Source organism: Prionailurus bengalensis, chromosome D3, assembly GCF_016509475.1.
Source record: "Prionailurus bengalensis isolate Pbe53 chromosome D3, Fcat_Pben_1.1_paternal_pri, whole genome shotgun sequence".
Classification (NCBI taxonomy): Eukaryota; Metazoa; Chordata; class Mammalia; order Carnivora; family Felidae; genus Prionailurus; species Prionailurus bengalensis.
The window spans coordinates 15,531,967-15,542,157 of NC_057356.1; the positions used below are offsets into that span (position 1 = coordinate 15,531,967).

Consider the following 10,191-nt stretch of genomic DNA (forward strand, 5'->3'; position numbering starts at 1 on the left):
AGCCTGCTTTGGATTCTGTGTCTCCCTCTCTGCCCTTCCTCCACTCACACTCTGTCTCTCTCGCTGTCAAAAATAAACATTTAAAAAGAAAAGAATTGCTGAGGGTAGGTGCCAGGCAGTGGTGTTTTTTAAAATGTTTAGGGGCACCTGGGTGGCTCAGTCGGTTAGGCGGCCGACTCCAGCTCAGGTCATGATCTCGCGGTCCATGAGTTCGAGCCCCGCATCAGGCTCTGTGCTGACAGCTCAGAGCCTGGAGCCTGTTTCGGATTCTGTGTCTCCCTCTCTCTGACCCTCCCCTGTTCATGCTCTGTCTCTCCCTGTCTCAAAAATAAATAAATGAAACGTTAAAAAAATAAAATATTTATTTTGAGAGAGAGAGAAGGGAGAGAATCTTAAGCAGTCTCTGTGCTGTCAACACAGAGCCCTACGTGGAGGCTCGAACCCACAAACCGTGAGATCATAACCTAAGCCAAAATCGAGAGTCAGATGCTTACCCGACTGAGCCGCCCAGGCGTCCCAAGGTAGCAGTGTTTTTAAAGGCTTCCTAGGTCATGCAGATATGAAACCAGGACTGGGAACCGCTGAATTACATGACATCTTAAATGTCACCTTAAATTCCCAGGTGTGGTATCAGAGGTGTGGCGTGTTACCAGCCGCCACAAAGGTACTGATAATGCCAGCAACAACGCCACCCAACACTTACCTAAGACCCACTGTGTGCCGGGCATGATTCCAAGCACTTCACATATATCAACATAAATTACATTATTTCATCCTCACAGGGTCCTTAGGAGGCAGGTACTATTTTGATGCTGATTTTACAGACCGGTTGCCCCACTAACATAGCTAGTCAGGGGGGCACCGCTGGACCCCAGGATGTGGGTAAGTTCAAAGGGACTCCCCAAGCAGCCTAGGAGGTTCAAGGAAGGCATCGCAGGAAAACTGACTGATGGCCGGGGAAATGAGCAGAGTGGGTCAGGCCAGGAAAGGGAGCTCAGGAAAGGGGAGGAGGACAGGGGATCCCAGGCAGGAGCAAGTGCGTGCGTACAGGAACAGAGCAATGACTTCCACCTGCCAAAAGTAGGCTCTTGGTCCCCCCGCCTACCCTGGGCACTCCTTCCACAGTTCTATGTAACTGGTTTACTTGTTCACTTCTTCATTGCCCATCTCCAAGAGGACAGAAGCCTTGTCTGCTGCCTCATTCATCTCCCCACTCCCCCCCCCCCCCAGGCCCGTCCCTGTGTGCCCAGCAGGGGCAGCTGTCAAATGATTAAATCTGCTGGGTTACCAGCTCTGCTTCCTTCCCCCAGTCCCATGCATTTTTGAGCTGGTTGATTTTTACTTTAGGTCGAGGTTGGGGAGTATGGTTAGGAGACTCTGGCAAAGCAGTGATATGTCCCACACAGGGACCCTAAGGATCTCTCATGCACACATTCTTCCAACGAGGGGCTGTGTCCCTCCCTACAAGTGAGAGAAGACAGCGTGGGGATGAGGCAGACACACGTGAGCACCTACTATTCACCCAGCACTGACTGAGTGTAGTCCCTAGGATAAGAGGATGGTGTGATCTTTAGAAGGCAGTGTCTGAGAGCAAGCACTTAGGAGTCAGAAGACCTGGGTTTGAACCTGACTGCTGCTTCCTAGCTGTGTGTCTGTGTGTAAGTGGCTTAACCTCTCTGAGCCTCAGGCTCCTCATCTTTCCAGTGGGGATACTAAAAGAATCAATCTCATAAGGGTCTCATGAAGATTAGCCAAGGTGGTAAACCGTAAACCAGAGGTGATACACTTTGCCCAGCACCTGAGTATCATTGTTGCTGATACCAAAAAAGTGGGGGGTGGGGGGCAGGTAGGCTCAGTTGCCCAGGTGAGCTCATAAGTTTCTGGAAGGGTTTCAGGTCACCTTGGCAAAAGTCCAACAGCCTCTCCTCTCACCTTTCATCACCTCAAATACCAAATTCTCAAGAAAGGCACTCCCAGCCACCGCCCTCCATGAGTATCTTCTCTCAGAAGAATCTAGAGTCTCCTAAGTAAGAACTTGGCGATCTCCCCGGGTATATCTCCACCCTGATATTTGATCATCTTCAATCAGAGTAATTATTTTTTTAGTGCTTATTTATTTGGGGGGAGGGTACAGAAGATCCAAAGCAAGCTCTGTGCTGACAGCAGCAACCCAATGCGGGGCTGGAACTCATGAACCGTGAGATGACCTGAGCTGAAGTCGGATGCTCAACCAACAGAGCCACCCAGGTGCCCCTCAACCAGATTAATTCTAACATCAATCTACTAGAGGAAAGACACGGGGCACCGTTCAGGCGTTTCCTCCCACAGCCACAGGGTTTCCACTGCCTCTGAATCTTGGCTCTAACGCATGCTATATCATGGTCCACCAGTGATGAGATGACTCACAGCAGTTTTTCTTTGGGTCTTTTTTTGACCCATTGCCAGTGAAACTAGTCAAATGCTTTCTCAAGGTGTAACACTGGGTCCCTTTAACAATCTGCTCTCAAATCTAAACCCCAAATAAACAACACCAATCACATCGAATATATTCATGCTGCCAAATGGAAAGGGGTTGGAACAGGTACACACACGCGCACACACAGTTTGTTTTTTTCCTTCACTTTGAAGCCCATTTCTAGCTTAAGGCTCCATGACCTCCCGTGCTTGGGCTTCAGAGAATCTGTGAATCCTTTGAAATCACGGGCAAACTTTTAATGTATGAAAATACCAGCATTTAGGTGCAGAGAAGCACATATTCCCCACTATTTTCCAGAGGAGCCCAACTTGAAGCCTTTAGGATGCTTCAGCAAAATCTGTCGTTACTCTCGTGGGTATGGCGGTTTCTAGTTGCCGCCCAGCAGTCACTTACCTTTTATCCACGGTAGTAAAACCCCTGTTTTAACGAGCTTCATAGCCACCCAGAATAAAGACTGCATTTCCCCATGTTCCTTGCAGCTGGTACAGCCACGTGACTAATTTGGGCCAATGAGACACAGGCAGAATTTCCTCACATTTCAATAAAAGAAATTGTTATATGCTTCTCCCCTTCTTCTTCACCCTTTTTTTCTTCCTGCTGGCTGGAATGTAGACGTGATGTCTGGAACTCAAGTGGCTCCCTGGTCCATGAGGTGGCTTTGACAAGTGAGCCCATATAAACAGAGCAAGAAGACGGAAGATTCCCAGTCTCTGAGGGCTTTGCAGAACAGGGGTAGCATGTCAGTAACAAGACAGAATGTCTCTGAGCTTTATTAAGAAGAAATAAATTTCTCTTCTCTTTCGGCCACGGTTATTTTGAGCCTCTGTTTTTCACAGCTAAAAGGAATCTTAATTCATACTCAGGGTGAGGCTAAGAGAGTGCTCAGAAGGACGTATCTTGTTTATCCTTGTCCTTCTCTATACGTCCTCCTCATCTCCTCCAACCTTCCTCCCCTCCCAGCACAAACCGTGAGAACCCTTTCAGGCCAAACCCTCCTAAGAGCTGTCATTCCCAGACCTAAAAACAACACAAAACAAACTTTCCAAAGCAGTTGCCTGGTGTCATGTCACCAACTGGTCAAACCAGCTTCTGCTCTGACCTCAGAGATGGAAAAGGGGGCCTCAAGATCACAGGCTCTCCAGCTCTCCCTCCCTCGAAGGATCTCAGAGCCACCCCTCTGCATTTGTGCCTCCAATGACACTCTACCTAAAGGTCTCAAACTGAGAGGAATAGGTACCACTTTCCCAGCAAAGGCTCTTGGCAGAGAAGCAGATAGACTGGTTTATTAGAATGATATTCACATTGAGGAAGTTCTTTTGAAGCAATACCAACAACCACAAAAACACAGAATTTGGAGGTCGATCCATCAGAATTGTCTGCATCATGATGGAGCAAACAAACAAATCCAAAATTTCAGTCTTTTTTTTTTTTTAATTTTTTTTTTAATGTTTATTTATTTTTGAGACAGAGAGAGACAGAGCATGGACGGGGGAGGGTCAGAGAGAGGGAGACACAGAATCCGAAACAGGCTCCAGGCTCTGAGCTGTCAGCACAGAGCCTGACGCGGGGCTCGAACTCACGGACCGCGAGATCGTGACCTGAGCCGAAGTCGGCCGCTTAACCGACTGAGCCACCCAGGCGCCCCCAAAATTTCAGTCTTAAGGGAACAAAGGTTCATCTGTCCGCCATGTCCATTGTGGACCAGCAGGGACACCCTACCCATCAGAGATGTTGGTGACCATAGTGCAGAAGGAAGAGAAATCAACCAAGGGTCCTCCCGTCATGGAGCGGAGGTCTCCCATGGGTTACTCACATGCTTGGAACTGACAGTGACAGGTATCACCTCTGCTCACCACTCATTGGCCACAACTAGTTACATGGCTCTTACCAACCACAATGGCATCAGGAAGTGTGTTGCTTCCTATCACGTGCCCTGAATTTTACTGAATCCCAACTACGTGCTGGGTACTGTTCTAGGTGCCCATGACACAGCCCTAAACAATCAGACCACAGTCCCTACCCTCGGCCCCCATGGAGGTTAGGTTCTAATGGAAGGGGCAGACAACAATCGAGGCCTAAAATATAACTCAGTTCGCAGCCGGCGCTAGGAAGAAAAACCAGCTGATGTAAGAGAACGTGACTTCAGATCAAATGGCTGGAGAAGGTTTCTCTGAGTAGGTGAAATTTAAGTAGAGACACAAATGAAGTGAGAGACCAGTCCTGAGGAAATCTGGGGGAACAGTGTCATAGGCAGTGGGAACGGCACGAGGGAAGTCCTCAGACAGGAATACGTGTGGCTCTTCTGTCCAAAGGACAGAAAGAAGGCCACCAAGACTCCAGCACAGTGAGCAAGGGGTGGATGACAGCAGGGAATCAGATCAGAAAGGTAGCCAGGAGCCTCAATTTGCTTCATGAAACTTTTGTAGCATCTAAAGTTGTTTTAACTGTTGACTGATGATTTGCTTATCGATAGGCGTGAGAACACAGACTTGTGTCTCGTGTCTAGCCCCTAGTCTAGTGCTTTGCACGTAAGAACTTAGTAAATATGTGATGAATCAACACATGAGTAAATGAATGAATGGAGTCTCCCCACTCCCCTGTGTCTGCTCCTCCACACATGGTCAACGATCGCCATCACCAACTCGCGGTTGCCCATGTCTTACAACCAGACGGGGAGTCTGATGTGCCCTCTCCTCTCCTCCAGTCCAATCCCTCAGCCAAAATGTTTCTGCTTCTTTAATACATCATGGATTATGTCCACCCTTTATCTCTCCTCAGCCAACAACCCAGCCCAAGCCACCATCTTCCCAGGACCCTACAACAGCCTCTTCTCCGGTCTCCCTGGAGTTTTGTCCCCCAGTGCCCTCTCCACAAGTAGCAGGTGATTTTCCTAGAACTCATCATACCACTCTCCTTCTCCAAATAGTTCAATGGGTCCTCAAAATGCTCAGGACAAAGCCTAACTCTTAAATGGGGTCCAGAAGGCCCTACATCATCTGGCCTATGCCCACCTCCCCAACTATTTCCCCCCTCATGATCCATGCCAATTACCCAGTGAGATAGGTAGGTACTTCTGATATCCCCCTTTTATAGATGACAAGGCAGAGGTTCAGAGAGGCTAGGCCACTGGCCCAGAGCAGCCGATCTGGGTCTGTTCAGGTTCCTACCCCCCAGGCTTCACTATCTTTCTTAAGCAGTAAGTACCAACACTGTTACTTCTTTAAAAAAAAACAAAAAACAAAAAACAAAAAACAAAAAGCCTGGTTAGTTGAGATACTATTTCCCCGGCTGCAGAATGACTATTCGGGCTGTGAAAGGGGACTTCAAAAGCCCTGATAAAGGCCCAGGAATAAGTAGAGGGCCCCTGAGAGCCCTTGGCTAGGGATGTCCCTCTTTGAAGATGGGTGGAGAGGGGGTTGCGTGAAGCCTCTCCTCCCACAGCTGACCCCTGACTCCCTTCTCCCAGGGACATATGCCGCTAAGAGGAGCTCCCATTGAGTCCACTGAGCCCTTGGCTCCGAGAAGCTTTCACACTGGTAACACATAAGGATCTCTCTGGTTGACACAGTGATGGCTTGTCCCAGGCAGCCACCAGGCTTCCAAATATCAGTGAGTTCCTGGTGTCACTTGTTCTACCGAGAACGTCTGGAAGGGCCCAAAGAAGTTTCCAGAGAAGGAGGCCCAACGAGAAGGTGGAGGGAGAGGTGGGCTGGTGAACTGTGGTCTTTCGGGTCCCTTATGGGTTTGGACAGTGCTTGCTCTGGCCATTCAGTGGGGACCACATAGCATAGCCCACTGGACAGCGAAGCATACAGGCTTAGCAATCTGCACACATCTGCCTCTGTGCCTTTAGTTTTCAACAGAAAACAGTTAACAATATACTACTATCTCATAGGGTTGTCATAAGGAATGACAGAGGTAAGGTAGGGTCTTTAGTGGAGCTTGGCACCTAAGAGTTCTCCAGCAATGGTGGAGATCGTTACTATTTTGTTGTTTGGGGAGCTGTTATCCACAGGCTCATGTGGTGGTGCGGAGCACGGGACTCTGGAGCCAGACTGTCTGGATTTGAGTATCAGCTCTGCTACTTTGTAGCTGTGTGAGCTGGTGCGAGTAATTTAACCTCTCTGTGCCTCAATATTGGTGCCTCAATATTGTCGTCTGTGAACAGGGATAATAATACCTATCTTAAAGCAATTTGGATGAGGATTAAATAAATCAGTTTATGCAAAATACAACTATTACAAAATGTTAAATAAGTATTATTATTATTATTACTTGCAGAGGTGGTCAGAGGAAGCGATCCCTGTGTTCTGTATAGAGCGTGTTTGTGAGACTTGTCATGCATTTCTGCCCAGAGCCACATATACACCGTCATGGGGGGCTTAGTTGGCTTGTGCTCCGTATCTGGCCTCGGGATCAGAATTGGCCCTTCTGTTCCTGGCGCCAAGGGGGATTAACTTGCCTCACCTTCTCGAGCCAGACCAGGCTGGTCCCCTGGAATGGATCAGGGCGGGAAGAGAAACGTGCACAGGCCCAGGCTCCTAAGATTGTGAGATAGGATAAGAGACACAAAGAAAAAACCCAGCTTGCTCAGGACTGCACTTAGGCAAACTTCATGACTAACCAGAGATCACACATGGGTAGTGTATATATTGCCCTGGCGGGAATAGTTGGAAGCCTCACCCAAGGGGAGGACATTCTGCCCAGGACCCTCAGTCGGGACTCCAGAGGGGGCTGTTCACTGAGGGGCTCCCCCAGCCAGAGGTTGGATGTTGCGAGTACCTGATTTGATGTGTTAACCCTTCTCTGTTCTTCTCTATACTCTCCCCCTCTTTATGTTTACTCGAATTATTTAATTCCATATATTCCCTTTCCCGTATAATTAATAAAACTTTCCTCCACAAAACAGAAAGCGTGGCTATCGTGAATTACTGTTATTCAGAACATTCTGGAAAGAATTTTGGACATAATAGTAGCAGGAAGCTAGAGCTGAATAATAAGCATTAGCTGTGTAGGATTATGAGGGCATTGACTTGGGTAGGGAGGGACCACGTGGGTTGTTTATTTATTTCATTTATTAATCATCTTGTTTTTGCCCGGGCATTTGGCCAAGGAAAGAGCACGGGGCTTGAAGTTCAGACACAGCTGGGTTTAGAACCCACAAGCTGGTGGCCTTGGACAAGTTCCCTCCCGTGTTGAACCTCAGTGTCCTCATCTGTCAGATGGAGATGATGATGGTATGAACTTCTGGGAGGGGGGCTGTGGTGAGGAATAAATAAAGAGCACGCTTCGAAAGCATTCCACTGGGTGCTGGCACCTTCTAGGCACTCTGGAAATTCTAGCCCTATTCTAATGCTGTTACTGCGTACAGGGTCTGCCACATGTGAGCCAGGCAATTGTGACACTGGGTCGCTAACGGGACATCACCTGCTTGGCAAGACCTGCCGAGCTCCGACAACGCACCAGGCACCCTTCCAGGCACCGGGGATGCTGCTGCGAGCAAGACACCCGAGGGTCCTGCCCCCGTGGAGCCGAACGTACTGGAAATTCCATCGGGGGTCTGAGAAAGGGAATGGAAAAAGACACGAGCCTACACCTCTCCTATTTGCTGCAGATGTGCTGGGCTCCTGGGGTGTCCAACGGAGGGAACTCTGACGTGGGTCTTTCTCCATCTGGAGCCCGAATGCGCCAGGCCACCAGGATCTGCGCCCACGCCTGGAACAAGAGCTCCAGACCCCTATAATTGTAGAGAAAACACTAAGCAAAAATGACATCCAGAAAGCCAGGCCTTTGAGGGAGCCACAGGGCCCCCCCCCCCTGCAGGCCCTACAGACCCAGCCCCCCGTAGAGTTAGGGCTCAGGGGTGGTGAGGCTGGGTGGGACGGTGTGGGGGGGGGGCTGGAAATACCTAGGGGAGCGCGGAACGTGGAGTCTTGCTGCCATGGAAAGGCAGCAGAGGAAGAGCACAGAATTGTGTCTGCGTCCTGGCACTTCCCGTGTGACTTGAGGCAGCTACTGCTCCTTCCTGGGCCCCTGTTTCCGGACTGCAGGGTGATGTCACCCTCCCCCTGGGCTGTTTGAGAATTAATTGCAGTCCCTCCCATGTGAAAGCTCTAAGAGGAAAGTAGCCAAGAAAACACTTGTTCTGGGACCCGGGGTCGAATACTGCCCCCAACCCCCGCCCCAATACTCACACACGTGTGCACACACACACACACACACACACACACCACAGGGTCTTTCCTTCCCAGAGAGAGCCAGCCTGGGGGCCCCCTCCCCTACCTGGCTTCTCCTGGTCCTGGCCCCATGTTTTCATCTGGCTGATGACAGTCTGTAGAGCTTACTGACTCCTCTCCAGGAGGCCAGGTCAGCAGGATGAGCAGCTGCCTCCCTCCTCAGCTTCCCAAAACGGAAGACTTGGCCTGACCCAGAAACACAGTGAGAATCTGGGGGCGGGGGCTGGGGGGAGGGAGCACATACAGCAGGCATGTGGGAGGATCACTGCACAAGACCAGGGGTTCCCAAGTCCCACTGTGTGGCCTTCGGCAAGGGGCTTCACCTCTCTGAGCCATGAGGGTCCACTGAGGTCATGAATAAAGTGTTGGGCACATGGTCTGGTACACAGTCAGTGCTCAGCTAAATGTAAGCCATGACGGTGATTATAAACCGTAGTACAGCAGCGGGGGGGGTCAAGAGCCAAACTGCCTAGGTTCGAATCCCAGCTCTGCCACTTAACTGGGTGTGCAGACAAGGGTGAGTCGTGCCATCTCACTGAGACTTGGTTCTCTCAGCAATAAAATGGGGATGATAAAAGTCCTTTCCTTATAGGGCTATAGGGGGATCGCATGTGTTAATATACATAAATTTTAAGTGCTTAGAACAGAACCTGGAGCGTGGAAAGTGCTGGATAAATGCTAATGTTTGCTATTTCTGTTTTCTAGCTGCACACCCTCCCTCCTCTCCTGCTGGCAGCATCCTTGAAAGGAGAAGGTGGATGAAGGCTCTGTGGGGTTGTGGGAAGGAGGCCTGGAGAGGAAGGAGTAGGAGGGTCTTCTAGAACGCACCCATCAGCAGACTCACCCATAAATAAACACATAAACACACTAAGCGCTCCACCCGCTCAAATCCACACACGGACGGCTGGGGACCAAGCCACCCACCCAGAAACCTCACCCTGGCCCCGGCCCAGGTCCCAGGCAGCACCGGCTTTCTTCTCTGGGTCACACAGTGATTCTCCCCGTTCTGGCTTCAGAGCCAGCCAGCCAGCCTCGCCCCTGCTGTAATTATAGGTGCGCTGAGGCTTCTGTGCCCAGCCATGACGTCAGCCTCAAGCTTCTAGCCTGATGATCTCACCAGAGTCAAGTGGGGACCCAGTCACTCGGGATGGGGGAGCGGGGGCACCTCAGCCTTCCTCTCTCTGCTGGTGGGGGAAGGAGGGTGGGGTCTCTACCAGTCAGCTCAGCACAGACCCTGGCCGCCCCCCCCCCAAGCCCTGTCACCTGGCAGCTGTGTGCATACCTGCAAAATGGGGGTGGTGATAACATCCCCGATGTTGTGACGGTTCAACGGGTTGGCACGTGCTCGCCACAGAAGCATAAGGGGAGGCCAAAAATGATGGTAACTGTTGCTCTCCATAGAATTATTTTTAGCAAACGGCCTCATGCAGGCACTGCTGAACATCAAAACGATTTCTCAACCAATGACTCATTGAATTC

General features: G+C 50.2%; 1 long non-coding RNA gene across 1 annotated transcript; it reads right to left on the reverse strand.

Annotated features, from left to right (window-relative positions):
- Positions 1–6,312: 6,312 nt before the first annotated feature.
- LOC122470287 lies at positions 6,313–10,151 on the reverse strand. The gene is made up of 2 exons (XR_006293884.1): positions 9,995–10,151; positions 6,313–8,213 (listed from the first exon to the last, which is right to left on the reverse strand). It is a non-coding gene; the product is annotated as an uncharacterized LOC122470287 (long non-coding RNA).
- Between the last annotated feature and the right edge of the window lie 40 nt (positions 10,152–10,191).